Here is a 22,638-nt window from a genome sequence, read left to right on the forward strand (position 1 = left end):
CGGTAAGTGAATCTTCGGGGGTTAGTGTTAGGATTTTTTAAGGGTGCATTGGGTGGGTTTATTTTTTAGGTTAGGGCTTTGGGCAGCAATAGAGCTAAATGCCCTTTAAAGGGCAATTCCCATCCAAATGCCCTTTTCAGGGCAATGGGGAGCTTAGGTTTTTTTAGTTAGGCTTTTATTTGGTGGGTTGGTTGTGTGGGTGGTGGGCTTTACTGTTGGAGGGGTTGTTTGTATTTTTTTTTACAGGTAAAAGAGCTTTGGGGCAATGCCCTGCAAAAGGCCCTTTTAATGGCTATTGGTAGTTTAGTTTAGGCTAGGGTTTTTTTTTATTTTGGGTGGGCTTTTTTTATTTTGATAGGGCTCTTAGATTAGGTGTAATTAGTTTAAAGATCTGTCATTTGTTTTTTATTTTCTGTAATTTAGTTTTTTTGTGATTTAGCTAATTTAATTTATTTAATTGTATTTAATGTAGGGAATTGATTTAATTGTAGTGTAGTGTTAGGTGTTATTGTAACATAGGTTAGGTTTTATTTTACAGGTAAATTTGTATTTATTTTAGCTAGGTAGTTATTAAATAGTTAATAACTATTTAGTAACTATTCTACCTAGTTAAAATAAATACAAACTTCCCTGTAAAATAAAAATAAACCCTAAGCTAGCTACAATGTAACTATTAGTTATATTGTAGCTAGCTTAGGGTTTATTTTATAGGTAAGTATTTAGTTTTAAATAGGAATTATTTAGTTAATGATAGTAATTTTATTTAGATTTATTTAAATTATATTTAAGTTAGGGGGTGTTAGGGTTAGGGTTAGACTTAGGTTTAAAGGGTTAATAAATTTTGAATAGTGGCAGCGACGTTGGGGACGACAGATTAGGAGTTAATAAATGTAGGTAGGTGGCGGCGATGTTGTGGGCAGCAGATTAGGGGTTAATAAATATAATGTAGGTTGCGGCAATGTCCGGAGCGGAAGATTAGGGGTTAATAAGTATAATGTAGGTGGCAGCGATGTTAGGGGCGGAATATTAAGGGTTAATAATATTTAACTAGTGTTTGTGAGGCAGGAGTGCGGCAGTTTAGGGGTTAATATGTTTATTCTAGTGGCGGCGATGTCTGGAGCAGCAGATTAGGGGTTGAAAATGTTATTATAGTATTTGCGATGCGGGAGGGCCTTGGTTTAGGGCTTAATAGGTAGTTTATAGGTGTTAGTGTACTTTTTAGCACTTTAGTTATGAGTTTTATGCTACGGCTTTGTAGTGTAAAACTCATAACTACTGACTTTAAAATGTGTTAGGAATCTTGTCGGTAGAGGCTGTACCGCTCACTTTTTGGCCTCCCAGGACAAACTCGTAATACCGGCGCTATGGAAGTCCCATATAAAAAAGGCTTTACGAACTTTATGTAAGTCGGTTTGCGGTAAGGCCAAACAAGTGTGTGGTACACCTATACCTGCAAGACTCGTAATAGCAGTGAGCGTAAAAAAGCAGCGTTAGGACCTGTTAACGCTGCTTTTTTACCTTAACGCACAACTCATAATCTAGCCGAGTGTTAATATGAGTGTAACTGTAATCGGTAATGTATTTTTAAAGTATTTTGTGAAACTTTTTTGTTGCAGAAAACTGTTAACTACAGCCCTTCAAGTGTGGAAAGGATTGTTGAGCAATCGCAATTTTTCAAGACTTGTAATATAAGGGCAATGAAAATTGCTTGCGAAAAGACCATATTGTGCACTGAAAAGACATACTGCGCGACTTGTAATCTGGCACAATGTGTTTTGAGAACTTTTATGTTTCAATAAACAGTTAACCAGAGCTCTGAAGGTAATGATTCAGCATAAATCACAATTGCGCTCAAGCGATCACGTTCACTTTCAACTTGTAATATGAGTGGTAAGCCCGATGAGCGCATACAGCTTATCGCTCAGGTGCAAACGTTTGCGCTCTATTCGCAATCTAGCCCCATGTGTTAGAAATTATCTATGGAGCAATCATAATATGACATCTGACAATTTTACCAGCTCATATACAGATTCAGCTACACCTGAGAATGGCACTATATGAACAGTCTTTATGGATGCCGCCACCAATAGCATTAGCTCTTCCTGCATGTTCCCACCTGGTAGCAAAGTCTCATGCTTTGTTACAGATGCTGTAGTGTTCTGTAACTGGTACTTGCAGTTCATTAATGAGGTTACTGAAACCAGTCTGCAGACTGTGCAAACATTTATTTGTCAATAAGTCAAAAATTAAGTCATACAGTCCCTTTTCTGTTGTATCCAAAACTGGCAAATCTTCTTCTATGTGTGAAGGTGCTCAAAACTCATATTTGTCCTACTCAAGGTTTAGACTAACTTCAGGGCGATGTAAATACTTTGCTCAGGTAAAATCAGTTGATATGAAAAAAGGATAAGTGCATTCATTGCAGCCTGCCATATATAATAGTGACCTGCATATTGTACGTTTCTACATAAGATACCAAAAAAGATGTCAATTTGAAAATAGAAATAAATTGGACCTTTGTTGTGTACAAATTGTGTTATTCTTACCTTTAATAGAAGACCAAAAAACAAATTCTGTACATGCTGTAAATTAAATAGTTTAAAGGGACAGTGTACGCAAAAACAAAATATTTTGAATTTGTCATTGACATTTATTAAAAATCCAGCTAGATAAAGTAGTTAAAAAATAACCCAACAGCAGCTAAAATGTACACTCTCAGTGCTAGATGATTTTAATATTATAAGCTCTGCTCATAGCTATGAACTTTGTGTAGAGTTTATAGGGTTATGATTATTGAGCTCCTGATTTATTACTTGGACAGCCCATGCAGCAAGTTAAACTAACGCCAGCTGTACTAAGGGCAGAGGGAGACCAGCACATCCTTCCTTTATTCTTCCTTACCCTTCACTATATTACTAATAACAACTAGACAATTTTAATCTATAGAGAAAAAACACAGTTAGTGATATTGACTGCTCTTAGGGACCGTAGCAAAGTATCAAGCTGTGTGGCAAGTGAGAATAATGTCCGTGCTGCAATCTGATATCAGGACTGCTGAAACAGGAAAGTGTGTTGTTCTTTTTAACTACTTTAGCTGCTTTTTAATAAATGTCAATGGCAACTTATATATATGCACAATTATTTATTAAAATATTGTATTTTTATTTTTTGGTACACTGTTCCATTTAAGTAGCTGGCAGCATTTTAAAAAACTGATTATAAGTTCTTTGCTTTTTGGCCTCTCTAGGGATTGCGTGTGACAAAGCACATTTTTTTACATAAAAGCAAGATGTGTTTATTGTCCTTTAATTTTGACTTCCATATCACTTGGATGCAATGTTTTTCCATGTACTGTTTATAAAAAAAGCAACTTGCAAGATGAGCTAATGTATTAGTATTTGTTAGAATCTGCCCAACATTAGATTAAAATGTTTAAGCATTTACATTTAAATGTTAATTCTAAAAATCCTGAATAAATGTCTATTATATTCAGTATTAAAATACTACCTTTCAATGTTAGAATTTAACATTCAGTATTTGTTTTTTTAAATTCAATATTAAAATGATCATATTTAATATTCAAAGGCTAAGGGCTGATACAAAACTGGCAATTTTGGAGATAAATCACGCATAATCGTTGGGACAGTGAGAATTATAACATTATACTGTAATGTATGTGTATCTCCACATCCAAAACCCTACATAGATGAATAAACAACTATTAACCTAAAATTTGCCTTTCTATAATTCTTTGAGAGACTTCACAGTATTGATGAGACGTCTTAGATAATCTCTCTAGGGTGGAGAGATTTAGGTAATTGGGCCCTATGATTTAATGTATAGAAACAATGGTAGAACATATATCAAGGGGAACATTCATTATACCATTTAAATGTCAAAATTCCAACATTTGCACATCCATTCTTACCCTTTATTTCTTGTATTTTGTCATTAAATTCCTATTTGATACAATTAGTTTAATTTCACTATTGTAGTGTTATTTTTTTAGTACATGGTAATCTGTTACTGTATTAAAATTTATTTTAGTGCATGATGTTCCATGCACTGTTAGGACGGCATGGAACATCCTACCATATATGGCGTTCTGCAGATTCCCCCTTTTAGCATAGGCAAGGATCGGCCTGGGGGCATGCCTAGTAGTGTAGGCAGTCCCCATGATCCAATCCTGGCCTTGACATCACGCAATCGCATCAACATATCGCGTGATTTCATTTTTACTAATAGTGTTTTATCGGAACTTCATTCCGATGTGAACACTATTGCTCCGCCACAAGGGTTTATTTAATAACCTGATTTATTATTATAATTATTATTAATAATATTATTATTTTAATCATGTATGGTGTAGCAGATCTCATTAGATCAACAGGTGAGTAAAAATATAGCTTATATTACAGAAAACTCCCCATATATGACGCTATGTGATAGAGTATTGGGATTTTCCAACTGTTGATATATTATAGATATGTTTTTATGTGTGTTTATACTGAGGATCATGATGACATATTCAGTAATAATTTTTTTATGTGGTGAGATTCACTAGCTAGCTCTGGACTTACTGTGCTGCTCCTGAGCCTACCTAGGTATGTTTTTCAACAAAGGATATCAAAGAAAAAAGCTAATTTGTTACTAGAAGTAATTTGGAAAGTTGTTTAAAATTGCCCTTTAAGTATATATGATTGCAAGTTTATTCTTTACTAATAACATGTTCTGGGCTTTTCCCCTCTTTTATCATATTTGAGCATCATATTTGTACCTAGAACTATTAATGTACTGTAATGAAGACAAACCACAAAGTATTGATGAGACTACACTGTGCAGTTAAAGACTGTTGGATATGCAATGTTTAATGTAGTACAGTCTTTTTTTGAACATTATTAACAAGCCCGCCTGGCCATATTTTGCTATGCATCATCTTAAAATCTGTATAAATTTTAATATACAGTATAGCTGGATATTAACTGACAGAAAAGCAGATGGGATATTTCGAAATCCTCTTACAAAATCAAATTAGCCTGTGGTGAGCCTGAGTGCCTGGCCTTCATTCTAAATACCTTGTGAAGTCAGATGAAGTATACTTTGGCATGCAACATACAATTACTATATAGTCAAAGATGTAAGCATGGAGAACAAAGTTAAGAATCAGTATAACAAAATAAAAACTTCTGAAGAAAAAAATAAAAATAAAAAAATATATATATATATATACATACACACACACACACGTATGCACACACACAATGTGTATATTTGTATATTTGCATATGTAAAATGGGACCACTCGGAGAGGGTATGGGATCAAGTGGGAACAACAATAACTTTGTCACTTAAGTAATATTTACATGCCATACAAAAGCTTGTACATAAAATCTATATATAAGATATTTTTATAATTTGTAATACTTGTGTATACACAGTAACATCAGAGAGATAGTACAGTACTGTAATCAGAAAGGTAATAGTTGTTGTTTGAAATAAATATAGACTATTAATTGCATTTTAGAGCACAAAAACCAAACCAAAGATAGAGAGGGACTTGTCTACTATTAAATACATTTTCCTAGGGTCTTTAGACATCATTTTCTTATGAGCCTATAATGTCACATTCCCCCCACAAAACCCCATGTTTTATGATTGACTTTGTTAAAAAAAATATCTGGTGATTCCCTTTCAAATGAGGGGTCTTGAAGGTCTGTGGCTAGTAAGGGAGCTAAGATTGAGGCCTTAACAACAACCCTGCCATCCATCTCCCTTACCTGCCTTCCAATATTGTGGTCCTGCCCCCTATGAGATGTCACCATGCATGTTTGTGTTGACATCACTGGAACTCCCATGTAGCTCTGTGAGTGTGATCACAGTCAGCAATTTGTATGATGACCTGTTCATGTCATGAGTGCAGAAAAGGTTAAGAGAAGTAACATTGTTATATATCAGCCAGATTACAAGTTTTGAGCGCTATAGGGAAATTAACGACCGCCACAAAAGCGGCGGTATTTATCCTCCCTATAGCACTGCTATTACAAGTTTACAAAAAGCAGGCTTGCACAGGCGATATGGTGGCGTTGAGCTCCATGCTTCACCCAAATACAAGCGCTGCTTTGACGTGCTTGTGCACGATATCCCCATAGACATCAATGGGGAGAGCCGGCAAAAAAAGCCTAACACCTGCGATCAAGGAAACAAAAGCTCCGTAACGCAGCGGCAGAAGTCTTCATCCAAGCGGGCCGAAGTCCTCATCGAAGCCAGCAGAAGTCTTCATCCCGACGGCATCTTCTATCTTTATCCATCCGGCGCAGAGTGGGTCCATCTTCAAGACATCCTGTGCGGATCATCCTCTTCTTCCGATGGTCAGCGTAGAATGAAGTTTCCCTTTAAGGTACATCATCCAAGATGGCTTCCCTCACATTCTGATTGGCTGTTAGAATTCTATCAGCCAATAGGAATTAAAGGGGAAAAAATCCTATTAGCTGTTGCAATCAGCCAATAGGATTGAGCTTTCATCCTATTGGCTGATCCAATCAGCCAATAGAATGCAAGCTCAATCCTATTGGCTGATTGCAACAGCCAATAGGATTTTTATCCCCTTTAATTCCTATTGACTGATAGAATTCTATCAGCCAATTGGAATATAAGGGACGCCATCTTGGATGACGTACCTTAAAGGGAAACATTATTCTACATTGACCATCGGAAGAAGAGGATGCTCCACACCGGATTTCTTGAAGATGGACCCGCTCCACGCCGGATGGATGAAGATAGAAGATGCCGTCTGGATGAAGACTTCTGCCGGCTTCAATGAGGACTTCGGCCCGCTTGGATGAAGACTTCTGCCGGCTTCGATGAGGACATCTGCTGGCTTCGATGAGGACTTCTGCCGCTTGGATGAGGATGGATGTCCGGTCTTCGAAAACTGTAAGTGGATCGTCGGGGGTTAGTGTTAGGTTTTTTTAAGGGTTTATTGGGTGGGTTTTATTTTTAGCTTAGGGTTTTGCAATGTAAAAGAGCCAAATGCCCTTTTAAGGGCAAAGCCCATCCAAATGCCCTTTTCAGGGCAATGGTTAGCTTAGGTTTATTTAGATAGGTTTTTATTTGGGGGAGTTAGGTTGTGTGGGTGGTGGGTTTTACTGTTGGGGGTTGTTTGTATTTATTTTTACAGGTAAAAGAGCTGTCCCACAAAAGGCCCTTTTAAGGGCCATTGGTAGTTTATTGTAGGCTAGGGGCTTTTTTTATTTTGGTGGGGCTTTTTTATTTTGATAGGGCTATTAGTTTAGGAGTAATTCGTTTTTATATTAAGTGTTAGGCTTAGGGTTACATTAGGGTTAGGGTTATGTTAGGGATACGTTTAGCGGTTAATATATTTATGTAGTGATGTGGGAGGCCATATGTTTAGGGGTTAATAGTTTATTATAGTATATTTTGTTGTGGGGGGCTTGCGGTTTAGTGGTTAATAGGTTTATTATAGCGGCAGTGTGGGCAGACGGCAGATTAGGGGTTAATAATATTTAAATAGTGTTTGTGATGCGGGAGGGCAGCGGTTTAGGGGTTAATAATTTTATTATAGTGGTGACGATGTCAGGAAGCGGCGGAATATGGGTTAATATTTTTTTTAAGTGGCAGCGATATCGGGAGCAGCAGATTAGGGGTTAATAAATTTATTATAGTGTTTGCGATGCCGGAGGGTCTCAGTTTAGGGGTTAATAGGAAGTTTATGGGTGTTAGTGCACTTTGTGACAGTTTAGTTATAAGTTTTATGTTACAGCTTTGTAACATAAAACTCATAACTACTGACTTTAGATGGCGGTACGGATCTTGTCATTTTAGGCTGTACCGCTCACTTTTTGGCCTCACCGTAAAACTCATAATACCGGCGATATGGGACTCCCATTGAAAAAGGACTTTTCTTAAAGTGCGGTACTGACGTTGCGTGACGGCCAAAAAGGTGTGCGGTACACCTATTCTGACAAGACTTGTAATAGCGGCGTTAGTGAAAAAGCGTCTTTATAAAGCATAACAATGCTTTTTCATTCATAACGCAAAACTCGTAATCTAGTTCTATGTTATTTATTATTTACTACTTTTCCTGTAATTTAACTCAGAAAATTGTGTTTTCTTTTTCCTGGATTCTATCGAGTAGGATTCAGAAACTGACCCTGCAACATGCATCACAGTGATTGCTTGAAATATATTTCCCTATTGATCATCACAAATAAGTGGTATATGATAAGACTTCAAAACAAAAATTTAAATGCACGTATGTGTGTGCACGTATTAGTGGCAACACATTTGGCACATATAAATAGAACATGTTCGAGGAATGTTCTTGACAATTTTTTTCTGTCATAGATTATAATAGTACTGGTCTGTAGTCAATATTTGTGAAAAACCTTTTAAAATATTTTCCTCATTAAATTATTTTTCTCATTTAAAGTGCTGAATGTTGGCAGTATTTTAGGTGACTACAAAGTATATTGATGGATGATGACAAGGTGGGCTTGCAGACTCACTCTCTATAAAAGACTAAACTTATCAGATAAGCAGGAGGTGCCAAAACATAAAAATATGGACTATGGTGAGTTTAGCAACAATAGAGTCTGTGGATAGTTTGCCATCTCAAATATCTCCTTTTTGTGAGGTCACATATTTTTAGATGATCTTGGCCATTAATTAAATTAGTAAGTAAATAAATGGTCCACAGATATCTAATCCGCATATGTGTTCCAACCTTCCTTCTTATCCCCAGAATAAACATGCTCATATAGAAATTTATATGATTTATTTAATTGTTTCAAATTAACCAAGTGTCTCTCTTTGAAATTAATATTACAATGTAGAAGATGCCATAAATAGCAGTAAGAAATGATCAGCATTAGCTTCATGTCTTTATATTATCTGGCACATAACATCTTAAACAAACATTCTCTTGTGTGTGTTTCTTTCTCATTTTGCCTGACATTTTGATGCAGAAATGTTATCTGGCACAGAATGGTGATGAAGAGAAAAGATCAAGACCATGAAACGTAAAGTAAATGATTTATAGGGCTAGAGAATATGTCTTTGGCAAACACCATGATAATGTACTGTGTAGTCAGTATATCTGGCATGCCTGATAATGAGGTTCCACATATATTCATTTTTGTTCTCTCTAGGTTGTCTGTTTTATTCCAGTTTCATGTTTGGCTGATTTTGTTTTACTGAAACTTAATTGATACAGCCTGAAGTCAGTGTGCTTGGGGATATGTTTTTTTAACGATTGTTGAGATGTAATTAAAATTAAAGTTCAGTGCTGTGTACAGTCCTGTTACTGTACAATATTCAAATGGAATGCATTGATGTAATACAAAGAACCTATTATGTTAAGATAACATATACATTTGTTATGCCTATGGTGAGCTGATCAGAATTTCTCATTAGGCAATAAAGGTGTCAATTACAATCTATCATTTGATAATTATCGATGTCAATGCAATCACAATCTGTCATTTTCTGTTGTTTCTTGGTCTATAGTTAACATTGAATGGTGTTATTTCAGGTGCTCCCATTCCAATTTCTCGATACTTAGTTATCAATATATTATTAGGGCCAATGTTTTTCTTATCAAATTCAACAGGACTTGATGAAGCTTCAAAGTTCCCATTTTCAACTTATTTCCTAGTACCCAAAGACATTTTCAAAAGGAACATTTGTTTTGTACATGAGCCCACACAGTGAAATTAGCTGACAGCTGTCACGCCGCGCCATTGCTAGGGGCGCGGCGTACTCTCTTGCTCGTTGCCTAGGGATGTGTCGGCTCAGGATGCGTGTGGCGCTGATGTCATTGCCGCATGCTCCTGATGCCGGCCGGTCTCTTGGCGCCAATAAGATATTTCAGCGGGCATCAAACAACCTGTCACTGCCCAAGTATAGTTGCTATTTCTTGTGTTCCTGGGAGTGACAGATCGTTTGCCTGTCTCACTACGCTAACTGGTTAACCCCTAATCTGCTGGACTGATACCTTGTTGCCTGAACCCTGCCTGTCTCACTACGCTAACTGTTTAACCCCTGATTTGCTGGACTGGTTTTCTGTTGCCATTTCCTGTCTGCCAAATTTGCCTTGTGCTGTCCTGCCTGTGGTGAGTGCCGCTCTCCTCATTTGCCTGATATTCTCTGCTCTGGGATATTCCCTATCTTTCTGGCTTGACGCCGGGATAACAAGACTACTGGCCGAGTTCGGTCTGATAGAGGAGTATCCCACGAGCCTTACAACAGCACCATATTGAATGAAGTTAGAAAACAATGGTCTAGATTCAATGAGGCCTACATCACATATATTTTATAGGCCATGACCAGCAGGCATTCCTCCAGTTAACATATATAATTGTATTAACTGGCCCAAAACATGAGATATTTCACACAGAAAAACAAGAACCACTAGCAATGGGGGAAAAGATAAATCATGACTTCAACATATAGAAAACATATTTGCCAAATGGATTCTTTAAGTTTATTTAGTAAATATTTCAATTAGTATTTTGTTAAATTACAGTAGTCTGTTTTTAAAAACACTGTTTGTCACGTTGATGTGAACGTATGTTATTTATGGATGTTCTGGGGTATCTGGAGCCGTTCTTGTGTTGTGATCTTGTGTCACTATCACAAAGCTTTCCATGTTGTCACATTTATACATTGAATTAAAAAAAAAAAATATATAAAAAATCCATGTTTGAGTAGTTATGGTATTTTTTGTAAAGTAGTTTGTATTTGAGCTCAGGAGCTGAGCCGTCATACTTTACTATAGCTCCGATATAATATATATAGGGGTCTATTTAACAAATGTCTTTCCGACATGATCTGATCAGCTTTCCGCATTCAGCAATGCACCAGCAACTCTTGTGAACTGCAACGCCGCCCCCTGCAGATTGGCCGCCAATCTGCAGGGGCTCTACATGCTTGCCGAAACGCATTAGACCATTCTAACCTTCTTTTATTTACATTTTTGGATGCTGTTATCTGTTTTAAACTGAATCATTAAAACTTGAACTTTTTATGAGAGCTACGCTTTTGGGACTTTGCTTTTATCTTGTTTCATAGTAATTCCTAAAAGGTATCATGCACTTGAATAACTGATGCAATTGGCCGCCTTCATTTTTATCATACAGTGACTTATCTCTACAACTGCTAGTTTATAGTAAGCATTGTTGCACATAATTTGTAATTATATCTAATGTACACCTAGATTGATCTTGCACATAGATAGCAGGGACCACAAAACCTTATTGGTTAATTATAATTTAATATGACAGTTACAGGCTATTCTTAGCCAAATGTGTGAACTTTGTCTTTTGTCGGGGGGTATAGGGCCCATACCCCTCTGACGGAATGATAGGACACAAGATCTCTACACTAAAGCCAAATTTAACCCTACAAGCTACCTAATTAACCCCTTCACTGCTGGGCATAATACAAGTGTGGTGCGCAGCGGAATTTAGCTGCCTTCTAATTACCAAAAAGCAACACCAAAGCCATATGTCTGCTATTTCTGAACAAAGGGGATCCCAGAGAAGCATTTACAACCATTTGAGCCATAATTGCACAAGCTGTTTGTAAACAATTTCAGTGAGAAACCTAAAGTTTGGGTTGTCTACTAAAAAGAATATATATAGTCATGTGGTGCAAGTCCCAGTGTAGTGGTTGTCCATTTCCCATTTTATTTTTATGTCTTGTACAATATATTTATTGGCCACAGTATCAAACATAATTTAGTATTTAATTTTCTCATCACCCTATTATAATAACACATTACTAAAACACATATACTCTATTCCCAATTATTAATATACACTCTTAAGTAGTATGGGGATATCTATCAAGACGTCAACTGTGTTGCATTCAACAGCATCAATATGTTCGCCTAACATCGCGGTCGCTGACCTGAATACGATCTCCATATTTCTAAAAAAAAGCCGGCAAATAGACGCGCACCAAGTACGAGGCGATGAGCATCGGACTGTTGTTAACAGTCATCGATCTCGAGTATATTCGGCTTTTTGCCAACTTTATTTATACCCTGTCACTAAACGCTGCCACTATACTAAAATGTTTAACCCCTATCCCGCTGCTCCCCGACACCCCCGCAACCTAAATAAAATTATTAACCCCTATCCCGCCGCTCCCTGACACCACCGCAACCTAAATAAAGTTATTAACCCCTATCCCGTCGCTCCCGGACCCTGCCGCCACTAAATAAACGTATTAACCCCTAAACCTCTGGCCTCCCACATCACTACCACTAATTAAACCTATTAACCCCTAAACCGCAATCCCCCCACATCGCCATAAACTAAATTAAGCTACTAACCCCTAAACCTAACAAACTTTGCGTTTATTTTTTTTTGTAATTTAGTAATTTTTAATAAGGTTAAATAGTATATTTAAATAATTTGAGTAGGGTTAGGGTTTTTTAATATGTAATTTAGTTAATTTAATTGGTAGTTTAATTTAATTGTAGTATAAAAGTTAGGGTAGGTTAATTAATAGTTTAATACAGTTTATTTTAATTCTACAGGTAAGTTTAAATTTATTTGAAGATAGGGATGTTGTAATTTTAATTTAAAGCTAGCGGGTTGTTAGGTTTAGGGGTTAATAGCTTAATTTAGTTTATGGCGATGTGGGGAGCTGGCGGTTTAGGGGTTAATAGGTTTAGTTAGTGGTAGTGATGTGGGAGGCCAGAGGTTTAGGGTTAATACGCTTATTTAGTGGTGGAGGGGTCCGGGAGCAGCGGGATAGGGGTTAATAACTTTATACACACAGAGAGAAGCACACTCACAGGAACGAACAACTGGCTCAATACTATTGTTAGCCTGTTCTATGGCGATTTAGCACCTGGGTGCAGCTTCTTTTAGCCCAGTAATGCTTTTAACAAAGAAGAACTTTCCTGAAGTATATCAGTCTGATCCCGCCTATTATGGTCATTCCAGCGCCGAAATACCAGGAAATTCCTTTCTGAACAAGGAACACAGCAACCCGAGATGATCGTTTTCGCCTTCATTCTTTCAGTTAATAACTGTATTTAGGTTGCGGCGATGTCGGGAGTGGCGGAATAAGGGTTAATAACATTATGTAGGTGGCAGCGATTTAAGGGAGTGGCCGAATAGGGGTTAATAACATTATGTAGGTGGCGGCGATGTTGGGGGCGGCAGATTAGGGGTGTTTAGTCTCGGGGCTTATGTTAGGGTTACTTGTTTTCAACCATATAAATCAATGGGATATCTGGCAGCATCGAACATAAGCTTTCGCTGCTTTCATACTCCCATTGATTTTTATGGCATAAGCGGCCTCCAGGGTGGCGGATGGAAAACCAGGTATGCTGGGCCGGAATAGCCGCGAGTATACCTGTTAGAAATTTGATAACTGACAAAAAGTGTCAGATAGAGCCGAATGTGTATTTGGAACATCTGAAATGACGTAAGCATCGATCTGTGTCGGATTGAGACCGGCGGATCGCATGTTACATCACAAATTTCAACTTTTGACAGTCTGTAGGCTTTGATAACTAAGTCGAATCAATCTCGCAGCAATTACGCTGCAGAATTCCGGCGTATTTGCAGTTGACGGCTTGATACATATCCCCCTATCTCTTAACACACATTTTTATCTGTAGCACTATCCTTTATATATGTAGTTACACCTCACAAATATTTTAACATATTCCTTACCCAGGTTTTTATGTGATAGACATGATACGCTGTTGGCATTTATTATTGCACAAGCAGTTCTTGTGAACTGCCTGTGCAATGCCGCCCCCTGCAGATTTGCGGGAAATCGTCCGCTAGCAGAGCGTGTCAATCAGCCTGATTGTATAGGATTGGGCAGATTGATGTCCGCAGCCTCAGAGCAGGCGGACCAGTTATGGAGAAGCAGTCTTAAGAACACTGCTTCATAACTGCTGTTCCGGCGAGCTTGAAGACTTGCATGGAAACAGGGGCATCACGCTCCATTCGGAGTTTGATAATTTGGCCCCGATGTCTCTTGTTTTTGCAACCTATGCACAAATTTGTAATTTTTGTATTTTTTTAAAGTTCCTATTTTTATTAATACTGTGTTTATACCATGTCTCTTTAAAAACTATACCTCCCGTGTGTGATGTGTTGCTGGATGTGATCACTTATGATGATATAAACCTGTGGGGGGGTTTTTATCAATGTCCATAGCTTGAAGAAACAGCACATGTAGCGCTGAGAGACGTGTTGCTTTTTACAATAAATATTTTAACCTTGAGGAACCTTTAATTTATTTTACTCATTGTGGCTTTTAGTCTGTTATGACTGCCACGATTCTCTTTGGGAGTTTCATCTGATACTTATTTGCTACTTACTATGATGGTTAATTGTGTATGGGAACTACCCTCCCAATGAGGCACCTCCTTTTCTCGTTTATATTTAGATCTACATCGGACATGCTGGAAGCCATTGCAGTCTCAGTTGTCATCAACCGAGACTTGCTGTTTCTGGGTGTGGACATCTGCCTTCATATTGTAAGGGAGCACTGATATTGTTCCCTTACTGTCATGCTGCATCCGTTTGCTTAGCAACCTTGTTGCCATGGCTTAATTTTTTTTGAGGCTGTCACCTCAGCCATTGTGTTGTGGCTGACGTGCCATTTTGCTGTGTCCCGCACGTCTTGATTACAAGTGCAAGTTTTTCCTGCAGTTTGCGCTTTTAATGACTATGACTATTTAATGACTCTATGCACACTATTTTTTGCTTGGATACCATTCCTGGGTGTGCTATTTGTGAAACCTCAATTGTTATTGGACTTCTTGGCTTGAATATTGACTATTCTTTTGGATTATCCTCTTGTTTTGACTTTGCCTGACAGCTGCCGACCTCTGCCTGAACATTACTTGAATCTGGGATCCTTATTTTGTACTTTTGTTGCCCACAAGCTTTCAACCTCTATTCTGTTCAGACCGCATCTCGGTATTATCCCTTCAACTTTGTAGTCACATCCTTGGTCTCATCAAGGGAGTTGAGGCAGTGTTTATTAAATCAATTCTCAGTCACTGGGTCCTTAACTTGCTAAAAATTCTACAGAATTTGAAAAAAAAGAAAATCTGAAATTCTCGGTAGCGAAGAGGGTAAATAGTTTTGTTCTTCACTCAGATTAAAATGTTATTTTTATAAACACACACAATGTTATTTTTATAAACACACACAGACACACACACATATATATATATATATATATATATATATATATACAGTCCTGGCCAAAAGTTTTATGATGTCAATTTGCATATACTCCAGAATGTTATAAAGAGTGATCAGATCAATTGCAATTAATTGCAAAGTCCCTCTTTGTCATGAAAATGAACAGAGGCTTTAGGGCGCCCAAGAAAGTCCAGCAAGTGCCAGGGCCAGGTCCTAAAGTTGATTCAGCTGCGGGATCGGGGCACCACCAGTGCAGAGCTTGCTCAGGAATGGCAGCAGACAGGTGTGAGTGCATCTGCACGCATAGTGATGCGAAGACTTTTGGAGGATGACCTTGTGTCAAGAAGGGAAGCAAAGAAGCCACTTCTCTCCAGGAAAAACATCAGGGACAGACCGATAGTCCGCAAAATGTACAGGGATTGGACTGCTGAGGGCTAGGGTAAAGTAATTTTCTCTGATGAATCCCCTTTCTGATTGTTTGGGTCATCCAGAAAAATCCTTGTTCGGAGAAGAAAAGGTGAGCGCTATCATCAGTCCTGTATCATGCCAACAGTAAAGCATCCTGAGACCATTCATGTGGGGGTTTGCTTCTCAGCCAAGGGAGTGGGATCACTCACAATTTTGCCTAAGAACACAGCCATGAGTAAAGGATGGTACAAAAACATCCTCCAAGAGCAACTTCTGCCAACCATCCAAGAACAGTTTGCTGACAAACAATGCCTTTTCCAGCATGATGGAGGACCTTGCCATAAGGCAAAAGTGATAACTAAGTGGCTTGGGGAACAAAACATCAAAATTTTGGGTCCATGGCCAGAAAACTCCCCAGACCTCAATCCCATTGAGAACTTGTGGTCAATTCTCAAGAGGCGGGTGAACAAAACCCCCCACACATTCTGACTCCAAGCACTGATTATGCAATAATGGGCTGCCATCAATCAGGATGTGGTCCAGAAGTTGATTGACAGCATGCCAGGGCGAATTGCAGAGGTCTTGAAAAAGAAGGGTCAACACTGCAAATATTAATTCTTTGCATAAACTTAAATGGGCAGTTTAGTCAAAATTAAACTTTCATGATTCAGATAGGGAATTTTTTTTTAAACTCTTTTATTTACAACAATGCGTAATACATGTACAAGTAAATTTAGACCCCAAACGGGGTATTCAAAGGAAAATAATAAGATACACAGTATAATTGCATGTAATTCGATAACTTTTACAGGTTTCAATTACACATTATTGGTTTTTCCATATTTTATACAAAGACAAAAACAGAACAGAACAAAACAAAACAGAAGGAACCAAACCAAAACCAAATCGGGGAGAAAAAAAAAAAAAAAAAAAAAAAAGGGGGGGGGGGGAAGGGAGGGGAGGGGCATGGGGAGGGGAGGAAAAGGAAAATTGTTTACCACATTCCTAATAAGACCAGGTCAGAGTTGCGAAGATGATATATTAAATATTCAATTTCGGAAGGTGGGAGTGCTTTTATAAATGGTGACCATTTAAGAAAAAATCTAACAATCTCTTCTTCATTATCGGTATTAATATCAAGTTGTTCGAGAGTGCATTGTTTTTTTAAACAATTTTTAATTTCCGAGATACTAGGAACTGTGTGCATTTTCCATTTTTTTAAGATAAGATATCTAACAGCCAGTATGACGAGATTGATAAGTTTAATACCAGGTTGGTCATTTCCTGATTTTAACATGAAAACTACATTCTTTGCTGATAGGCGTATAGAAGTATCAGTAAGAATTTTACGAAGCCAAAATTGAACTTTAAGCCATATATTTCTAATCCTTGGGCAGGTCCATATCATGTGCAAAAGGTTCGCCTGTGGGAGGGAACATTTAGGGCAAATACTAAAGTTTATGGTCCCACATTTAAATCCCTTTTCTGGGGTGAAATAAGACATATACAATAATTTCACGTGCGACTCCCTCCAATCCGCGGAGGGAGTTGCACGGCTAACTTCTTGGATTGAGTTATAAGGTATTTTAGGGTCCAATTCATAATTCAATAGTGTAGCCCATTTAAGAGAGATTCTGTCAGTGTTGATTGTACCTGTCTTAGAAATCAAGATTGTATAGGCAGGAGTGATTGATATAAGTCCATTTTTAACTAATACTAGCCAGTTCTCAAGGGTACCTAAAGACCAGTTCCACCCATAATCATTTACAAGTTTTAAAACATAATGTCTGGCCTGCAGGTAAGCAAAGAAGTTTCTATGCAGGAGATTGAATTCTGTTCTAAGCATATCAAATGACTTAATGCAGTTCTTTCCCCTGTCTAATAGCTGGTATACCTCAGATAAGCCCTCCTCCCTCCATTTTGCAAAGATAGTGGAAAGAAGACCTGCTTGGAATTGAGGGTTCCCTAAAAATGGGATGTACCTCGATACACGATATTCTATAGCTAGCAAGTTACAGATCTTTCTCCATGCTAAGATTGGATTGTATAAGGATTTCGCTTTTTTTATTTCAGACGGAATACAAGCAGTATCAGCGTGGATAAGAGCCACAAGAGAGAGAGGACTCGAAATGTTTTTTTCAAGATCATTATCAGTCACATAGGCCTAGATTTAGAGTTCGGCGGTAGCCGTCAAAACCAGCGTTAGAGGCTCCTAACGCTGGTTTTGGCCGCCCGCTGGTATTTGGAGTCAGTGATTAAAGGGTCTAACGCTCACTTTTCAGCCGCGACTTTTCCATACCGCAGATCCCCCTACGCCATTTGCGTAGCCTATCTTTTCAATGGGATCTTCCTAACGCCGGTATTTAGAGTCGTTTCTGCAGTGAGCGTTAGAGCTCTAACGACAAGATTCCAGCCGCCTGAAAATAGCAGGAGTTAAGAGCTTTCTGGCTAACGCCGGTTTATAAAGCTCTTAACTACTGTACCCTAAAGTACACTAACACCCATAAACTACCTATGTACCCCTAAACCGAGGTCCCCCCACATCGCCGCCACTCGATTAAAATTTTTAACCCCTAATCTGCCGACCGCCACCTACGTTATACTTATGTACCCCTAATCTGCTGCCCCTAACACCGCCGACCCCTGTATTATATCTATTAACCCCTAACTTGCCCCCCACAACGTCGCCGCAAGCTACTTAAAATAATTAACCCCTAATCTTCCGACCGCAAATCGCCGCCACCTACGTTATCCCTATGTACCCCTAATCTGCTACCCCTAACATCGCCGACCCCTATGTTATATTTATTAACCCCTAATCTGCCCCCCTCAACGTCGCCGACACCTACCTACACTTATTAACCCCTAATCTGCCGAGCGGACCTGAGCGCTACTATAATAAAGTTATTAACCCCTAATCCGCCTCACTAACCCTATCATAAATAGTATTAACCCCTAATCTGCCCTCCCTAACATCGCCGACACCTACCTTCAATTATTAACCCCTAATCTGCCGACCGGAGCTCACCGCTATTCTAATAAATGTATTAACCCCTAAAGCTAAGTCTAACCCTAACACTAACACCCCCCTAAGTTAAATATAATTTTTATCTAACGAAATAAATTAACTCTTATTAAATAAATGATTCCTATTTAAAGCTAAATACTTACCTGTAAAATACATCCTAATATAGCTACAATATAAATTATAATTATATTATAGCTATTTTAGGATTAATATTTATTTTACAGGCAACTTTGTAATTATTTTAACCAGGTACAATAGCTATTAAATAGTTAAGAACTATTTAATAGTTACCTAGTTAAAATAATAACAAATTTACCTGTAAAATAAATCCTAACCTAAGATATAATTAAACCTAACACTACCCTATCAATAAAATAATTAAATAAACTACCTACAATTACCTACAATTAACCTAACACTACACTATCAATAAATTAATTAAACACAATTGCTACAAATAAATACAATTAAATAAACTATCTAAAGTACAAAAAATAAAAAAGAACTAAGTTACAGAAAATAATAAAATATTTACAAACATAAGAAAAATATTACAACAATTTTAAACTAATTACACCTACTCTAAGCCCCCTAATAAAATAACAAAGCCCCCCAAAATAAAAAATTCCCTACCCTATTCTAAAATACAAATATTACAAGCTCTTTTACCTTACCAGCCCTGAACAGGGCCCTTTGCGGGGCATGCCCCAAGAATTTCAGCTCTTTTGCCTGTAAAAAAAAACATACAATACCCCCCCCCCAAACTTACAACCCACCACCCACATACCCCTAATCTAACCCAAACCCCCCTTAAATAAACCTAACACTAATCCCCTGAAGATCTTCCTACCTTGTCTTCACCATACCAGGTTCACCGATCCGTCCTGGCTCCAAGATCTTCATCCAACCCAAGCGGGGGTTGGCGATCCATAATCCGGTGCTCCAAAGTCTTCCTCCTATCCGGCAAGAAGAGGACATCCGGACCGGCAAACATCTTCTCCAAGCGGCATCTTCTATGTTCTTCCATCCGATGACGACCGGCTCCATCTTGAAGACCTCCAGCGCGGATCCATCCTCTTCTTCCGACGACTAGACGACGAATGACGGTTCCTTTAAGGGACGTCATCCAAGATGGCGTCCCTCGAATTCCGATTGGCTGATAGGATTCTATCAGCCAATCGGAATTAAGGTAGGAATTTTCTGATTGGCTGATGGAATCAGCCAATCAGAATATAGTTCAATCCGATTGGCTGATCCAATCAGCCAATCAGATTGAGCTCGCATTCTATTGGCTGATCGGAACAGCCAATAGAATGCGAGCTCAATCTGATTGGCTGATTGGATCAGCCAATCGGATTGAACTATATTCTGATTGGCTGATTCCATCAGCCAATCAGAAAGTTCCTACCTTAATTCCGATTGGCTGATAGAATCCTATCAGCCAATCGGAATTCGAGGGACGCCATCTTGGATGACGTCCCTTAAAGGAACCGTCATTCGTCGTCTAGTCGTCGGAAGAAGAGGATGGATCCGCGCTGGAGGTCTTCAAGATGGAGCCGGTCGTCATCGGATGGAAGAAGATAGAAGATGCCGCTTGGAGAAGATGTTTGCCGGTCCGGATGTCCTCTTCTTGCCGGATAGGAGGAAGACTTTGGACCCTCTTCTGGACTTCTTCAGTGGATGTCTAGCCCACGCTTGGGTTGGATGAAGATCTTGGAGCCAGGACGGATCGGTGAACCTGGCATGGTGAAGACAAGGTAGGAAGATCATCAGGGGATTAGTGTTAGGTTTATTTAAGGGGGGTTTGGGTTAGATTAGGGGTATGTGGGTGGTGGGTTGTAATGTTGGGGGGGGGGGTATTGTATGTTTTTTTTTACAGGCAAAAGAGCTGAAATTCTTGGGGCATGCCCCGCAAAGGGCCCTGTTCAGGGCTGGTAAGGTAAAAGAGCTTGTAATATTTGTATTTTAGAATAGGGTAGGGAATTTTTTATTTTGGGGGGCTTTGTTATTTTATTAGGGGGCTTAGAGTAGGTGTAATTAGTTTAAAATTGTTGTAATATTTTTCTTATGTTTGTAAATATTTTATTATTTTCTGTAACTTAGTTCTTTTTTATTTTTTGTACTTTAGATAGTTTATTTAATTGTATTTATTTGTAGCAATTGTGTTTAATTAATTTATTGATAGTGTAGTGTTAGGTTAATTGTAGGTAATTGTAGGTAGTTTATTTAATTATTTTATTGATAGGGTAGTGTTAGGTTTAATTATATCTTAGGTTAGGATTTATTTTACAGGTAAATTTGTTATTATTTTAACTAGGTAACTATTAAATAGTTCTTAACTATTTAATAGCTATTGTACCTGGTTAAAATAATTACAAAGTTGCCTGTAAAATAAATATTAATCCTAAAATAGCTATAATATAATTATAATTTATATTGTAGCTATATTAGGATTTATTTTACAGGTAAGTATTTAGCTTTAAATAGGAATCATTTATTTAATAAGAGTTAATTTATTTCGTTAGATAAAAATTATATTTAACTTAGGGGGGTGTTAGTGTTAGGGTTAGACTTAGCTTTAGGGGTTAATACATTTATTAGAATAGCGGTGAGCTCCGGTCGGCAGATTAGGGGTTAATAATTGAAGGTAGGTGTCGGCGATGTTAGGGAGGGCAGATTAGGGGTTAATACTATTTATGATAGGGTTAGTGAGGCGGATTAGGGGTTAATAACTTTATTATAGTAGCGCTCAGGTCCGCTCGGCAGATTAGGGGTTAATAAGTGTAGGCAGGTGTCGGCGACGTTGTGGGGGGCAGATTAGGGGTTAATAAATATAACATAGGGGTCGGCGATGTTAGGGCAGCAGATTAGGGGTACATAGGGATAACGTAGGTGGCGGCGGTTTACGGAGCGGCAGATTAGGGGTTAAAAGTGTAATGCAGGGGTCAGCGATAGCGGGGGCGGCAGATTAGGGGTTAATAAGTGTAAGGTTAGGGGTGTTTAGACTCGGGGTACATGTTAGAGTGTTAGGTGCAGACGTAGGAAGTGTTTCCCCATAGGAAACAATGGGGCTGCGTTAAGAGCTGAACGCTGCTTTTTTGCAGGTGTTAGGTTTTTTTTCAGCTCAAACTGCCCCATTGTTTCCTATGGGAGAATCGTGCACGAGCACGTTTTTTATGCCGGCCGCGTCCGTAAGCAACTCTGGTATCGAGAGTTGCATTTGCGGTAAATATGCTCTACGCTCCTTTTTTGGAGCCTAACGCAGCATTTGTTTGAACTCTCGATACCAGAGTTAAATTTATGGTGCGGCCAGAAAAAAACCCGCGGAGCGTTAACAGCCCTTTTACCGCCGAACTCCAAATCTAGGCCATAGTTTTTTAAGAACAGCCAATCCGTCACTATACGAGCTAAGAAAACATAGTTATAAAGTTTGAGATCTGGCAAAGCGAGACCACCATATTGCACTGGGAGAGAGAGTTTTGCAAAAGAAATTCTAGGCTTCTTATTCTGCAATAAAAAAGAGGTCAACTGGGAGTTAAATAACATTAATTCCTTCTTCTTTAAAAGAAGGGGAATATTCTGAAATACATATAGTATTTTGGGTAGGAGAATCATCTTGTATGCTGCTATACGTCCAGACAAGGAGAGAGGCAAAGAGTGCCAATTTTTAAAAGTATCTTTAACTTTATTTAGAATTGGGATTATGTTAAGAGAGTACCATCTATCTGGGTTGGAAGATACAGTTATACCTAAATACTTAAAAGAATCATGAACTATAGTAAAGGGTATATTCATAGATGAGTTACCTGTTTGTTTAATCCAAAGCAATTCGGATTTTGTTGTATTTATTTTATAACCAGTAAAAGATCCAAATTGTTGTACTATTGAAAGAAATCTAGGTATATTGACGGAGGTATTAGACATATATATAAGTATATCGTCTGCGTATAGTGAAATTTTTAATTCCTTGTTACGTATTTTAATTCCTTCTAATTG

Source organism: Bombina bombina, chromosome 2 (genome assembly GCF_027579735.1).
Source record: "Bombina bombina isolate aBomBom1 chromosome 2, aBomBom1.pri, whole genome shotgun sequence".
In the NCBI taxonomy this organism is placed as follows: Eukaryota; Metazoa; Chordata; class Amphibia; order Anura; family Bombinatoridae; genus Bombina; species Bombina bombina.